This window comes from Gossypium hirsutum, chromosome D02, assembly GCF_007990345.1.
Source record: "Gossypium hirsutum isolate 1008001.06 chromosome D02, Gossypium_hirsutum_v2.1, whole genome shotgun sequence".
Taxonomy (NCBI): Eukaryota; Viridiplantae; Streptophyta; class Magnoliopsida; order Malvales; family Malvaceae; genus Gossypium; species Gossypium hirsutum.
In genome coordinates, this window is record NC_053438.1 from 46764270 (window position 1) to 46770055 (window position 5786).

The window sequence follows — 5786 nt, forward strand, 5'->3', positions numbered from 1 at the left end:
GTAATGTATCTGTGTAGATTAAGACTTGAGAGTTAAGGTTTTGATTAGCACGACTGGTGATGATAAAGATGTTGAGAACCGATTAACAAAGGAGAGGGTAGGGGTACGGGTACGGGTACGGGTGGGGTGGAGGGTTTTTATTTTATTTAATATTAACATTAATATAATATTTAGATTTATTATTATATTTTTTGAAAATAGTTATGTATTTATATATTTCTTTGATTTTGCAAATTTTGAGAGTTAATATTTAAAAATTATGACTAAATTGATATAATATGTAAAAGTTGAGGGATAAATTTGTTACTATACCTTTTTTTAACTGACATGTCAACTTGTCATTTGTGATTTAATTGGGAGTGACTAAAATGACCGAACCATGTAACGTGTGTGCTTAAATTGCAAAATTTTATTTTAGGTGCCTAAAATGAAAATTTTTTATAGTTGGGTGACTATATGTGTAGTTTACCCTAAATTTTATTACAATTAACTTTATTACTATGAATCTTCTTTTTTAAGAATTTATGAATAAAATATTATTTTTTATGATATTTTGAACAACAAAGACTATTCAATTCTTTGTGCCCAACATAATTAAGCTTCCTAGAGCTACATGGACATATTGAAGAATGCTTAAGAAGTGTTGGTTTATTTGCTATATTACCAATAATCAAGTTCAAAATGATATTAGAGTTGCTTGTTGCTTTGTTGGAAGTAAAAAAAAAATGCACATATTTCATTGTTCATGCGAGGAAGCAACTATAACACTGGAAGATGTCACTTTAGTAATCGACCTTCTAATCAATGGACAAGTGGTAACAGGAGATAGTAAACGCAAACATAATTTCACTTACGGCCTCTTAATTCCCCTACACATTATGCCACATGATTTATTTTCATGTCTCATTCATTACTAGAATATTCATTAATTTGATTCCTTTTCGACTTATATAAATTTTAGTCTTTAGCACATAACTTCATCATTTACACATATTAATTTATTTTCATAAGCAAATCTCATCATTAAGATTTTAATTTATTTTACCTTGAGTAAACTCTAGCAAAAATACTTTGGTACACAGGACTACTGGAAAAATATGATTTTGAAAGCGTGTTTGTAGCACAACGAAAATTTAAAATACCTTTACAACATTATCTTTTTCTTAAAGCTTAGATAGAACCTTTCCCCTAGCTTTTATGGCTAAACTAGAACCCTTAGTTTTTGTGGCTCAACTAAAGCCCTCCCAATTTACAAGGTATGTGTTTACAAAAATTAAGCTCTCAAAGAAATGAAATGAGAGTGATAAAATATCTAACAATAAGCTCCTAGAGAATATTTACAAGAGAAATGAAAGAATAAATATTTAAACACTTTCTCTTGATCTTGATGCTTCGGTATCTCTCCCTTGAATTTTGAAATGTTCTTTAAGTGTATTTATATCAAGGAACAAGTTTGTGGACGTTTATGGTCGTTGGGGATGAATTCTAGCCATTGGAAGCATTAATTTTGGGCTTAAAAACTGTCCTTACAATATGTCTAAAGACTTGGCAAGTTGTCTCGAGACATGATTGAAAAATAGTTGTTATATGCCATTGGCAGGCCATGTCTCGAGAAATGAATAGTGTGACTCGAGACAATCTACCAATTGTCTTTAGAAATACTACACAACCTAAAGATAGACAACTCCTAAAGCAAATTTTTGCTTTGAAGTTCTCATGTCTCGAGACAGATACGTATGTCTCGAGATGTGCATACAAAAGTCCCTTAAAGACATTTTAAACACGTTAAAACACTTTGGTATTGACCCAAAAGCATTTAGATAAATTAAAACATATTTTTGAATATTTTGCAAGCTTTTGAAAATGCTTCAAAAATGTTTGATAAAATTTTTATTCATATTTTCATCAAATGATTTAGGTCATATAATACATATATAATTTGTCTTAAATATTGTTATATACAAATCTTGAGACATCAAAGCTAACAATCTCCTCATTTATTATATAACAAAAGTCTAAGAGAATTTTGCATTTTGAAAAAGCTCCTTTTAAATCATTTGGTCATTTTGAAAACATAACTCCCCATTAATAAAATATTCTTTGAAAAATTGTAAGCACAAACACTTAAACAAAACATAAACATATTTAATTTTAATAAGAGATATGACAATTAAGAATTAGAGAAATTCAATAAAAAGGGTTAAATTTGGCAACGAAAATCCATCAAAATTCAGCCTAAAATAGCCAAAATTGGTTGAGGAGGAGACGCACACACATTATTTTAGTTTTAGCCTTAGTTTTATTTAAGTTTTCTCTTAGTTTTTCTGCACTTTTTCTAGGGTTTTCATTTTCTCTTCTTCTTTCTTAGTTTTAGAGTTTATTTTTCTGTATTTACTTCTTGTTTTTGTTGTTCTTAGTGTTAGTTAAGTTGGTTACCACTGTAGCTTAGGCTTATTTACACTTCCAGTCCCTATACCTTGGTTGTAAGATATTTTTAGTATTATTTTAATGTATTTCAATTTCTTTTACATTAAATATATTAAAGTTAGTTCCTTTTATGTTTATTGCTTTAGATTTCTCTGTTGAATGCTTTTAGTTTCATGTTCTTTAAGTTTTCTTGCATAAAAATCTCAACTTTTATATTTTTCTTAAGCTTTAGTTTAATGGTTTCGTTGCTTTTCATTTCCATGTTCATTCTTTTTATTTTCAGCATGAGTAGCTAAACCTAAAAGGGGGTTGGTTGATGGAGGTGTGGGTAAGCTAATTTTTTGATAAAGGACTAAATTGAATAAACCTAAAAACTTAGGAAGTGATGCCCTTAAGGGAATATCTAGGCAAGTGAGACCGAAAGGTAATCTTGTTGCGCACCCGTTCATTAGTCTCGGATTAACTAGTGAGGTCAAGAGAAAAATTAGAATTAATTCGTCTAAGTCAGTAAAATTGAGATCGAAAGATAAATGGAGCCACTTAGTAATTTAAGCATTTTAAGTTCCTTATTCGAGAATTGGTGAACCATATTGAAATCAACCAACCAATATTAGTCATTTATTTGGTTAAATTCTTAAATTTATACTCTTTACAATTTAGTCCCTAGAGTAGCATATGATTTTCTATACTATAAAATCATATTAGTAGTAGCTTAGACTCTATCATGTATGTTATTTATCTCTCAACCGTAATCTCCTTTTGGTTCAATCCTTGGAATACTCTGGTGTTCCATTATAACACTATAAATATTACAACTGACTTGTACGCTTGCAGTAAAGTCATGCTTATAAAATTGTTTTATAAAATCATTTGTTTTATGCGCATGTGCGAACGCGGTCAGCAATGTGAAGTATAAGTTTAAAACTTGTTTCCAAATAAATATGGGTTAACATTTCTGAAATGTTGATTCACAAAAAGTGGAACCCGCCAAATTGTTGGAGTGTTTCGAAAAGAAGCGTTGGAGTAGTCTAACGAGTCAACCTGTACCACTCCTTACTTGGATCCGATGGTCGGGCCGGGCATGGGGTGTTACAATTGTAAGATGTATATAATTCTAAAACATATACAAACAATGAACCATGATAATACTAACATGGTTGAATCAAAGAATAACTAGGTGGCCTTTTTTTTGTGAGAAAAAAAACACATTTTACCAAAATACTAAGTAATCCAAAAATTTCAAATAAGACATATACACTTAGTACAAGACATTTTAGGCACATGTCCCATATATTAAACATGCTTGCATACAAATGCACCCATATACAACCTATATGAATTTAAATATATATATTGACAACAAATATAATAAAATGTACACTATATACATGGATCGAACAAAGCTTAACTTGATTTTAGTCAAAACTTGATAAACATAAATTTAATCAACTTGAACCTTTCCAAAAGCTTTTAAACAATGAAACAATTTTCTTGAAGTGATCAAATTACCTAATTAACAAGGAAATCTAAAATCCAAAATTTGAAAGCCTATTTCCTTGAATTTTGACTCAAATTGGACAATTATGCTAAAATATCTTTTCAAAGCTCTTGAAACAATTTAGTAAAGTCTTCTAACCCATTCACGTGTCTAAATGGTTTCCATGTCCATAGATTATTAAAATCAAATTTTGATCATTTAAGCTTCAAGAGTCCTACAAACTTACATTCAAAACATTAAAATTGAAATTATTGCAAGTTTGCCAAATTTCTTTGTCTAAGCAAGCTCAAAACCATATTCTCAAAATGTTAAAATCATTTTCTTAAAACTAAATTGCTTAAGCATTCTTTTAAAAAATAATTTTATTTTTGCAAAAATAAATTTCCAACAACAAAATTATTACGCTTTGTATGCTCTTCCTATGATGTGCACATGGATATAGCATGTCTTGTAATGACCTAGTTTCTAGTGGTGTCGAAGATACAGTTTTGAAACCTCATTTTCATAAATTGAGTCTGTAAATATTAAATAGAGATATTTACAAAGTTAGTGTATAGATGAATTGAAATTTGGAAAAGTAATTTAGTCGAAGATGCTGTTAATTAAGACCCAAAGACTAAATTGTAAAAGTCTAATTGCTATAGATTTTTAATTAGGAAATGACTTGGTGACTTAAATTGCAATTAACCAAAGGCCCAAAATAGCAATTAGGCCAAGCTAAAAAAAAATAGTGGACGGTAATGTTATATTTTGATTAATTAAGTAAAATATGATTAATTAAGAAAAAACATGATTAAATAATTTATAATAATATATATATCAAAGAAAGTATAAGGAAAGATGGAAACATTTCATCATCTTCCTTGTTGTCCTTCATATCCAAGGAACCGAAGAAAGCGTCAAAATTTTCTTAACTTTTGGCAAAAATTCAAGTAACTCCCTACCATTTTTCTTTAATTTTTATTGTTTTGAGGTCATGAGAGCATGATTTAGCTAGCCCAGTACCAATGTGTAAAACTGTTAAAGTTTTAGAAAGTTTTCATTGTTGAGAAATTGATGAAATTAGTGTGAATTTGATAGAGATTAATCGTAGATGTTAAAAAGGACTAAATTGTAAAGCTCAATTTATAGTTTCATACATTAGGGATGAAATTGAATAAAATGAAAAAATATGATGAAATTTCGGTAGGAATATAAAGTTGAAAGCCCCTAATGAATATATGTAAAATCAAATTTTAATCTGAAGGTCTAGATCAAAAGTTATGCTTGTCTTGGGTTTAGGCACTAACTTGAATAAATTGCAAAGTATGAGTGACTTTGTATTTGAATGTGATTTAATTTGAAGTTTAATGTTTTTTTGTTGTTGGATTATTATTCATAGCTAAAGACAACACAGGGCTATCGAGAGGGAAAGGAAAGGCGAGAGCCGACGATGAATAACTCAAGTCTTCTATTTGTATTTCTATGAGTCAAATCACTATAATTGTTGCATATTTATATTGTTTTGCATAGTGATATTGAGGTGAGTTGAAAATGATTATTTGAATTGAATTGAATTGTTGTGATTGAGATTGATTATCAAAATAGAGGACTAAATTGAATAGAATTGAAAATAGTATAACTCGGTGAAAATAGGAAATTAACTTTGAATTTTTTTTAAATCATATTATGTTATGGAATGAAATGTAAATTGAACTATATGATGAATTGGATAATTGGTTACCCTATTAACTGTTCGGGTAAAGTCGAATATAGTTAACATGCCATAGGATAGATTAAGTACGGTTACTTGGACTATATGTCGATGAGTGCTGAACGCATTTTCCTTCAGACGTTTCGATGAGTGCAGGGCACAAATTTT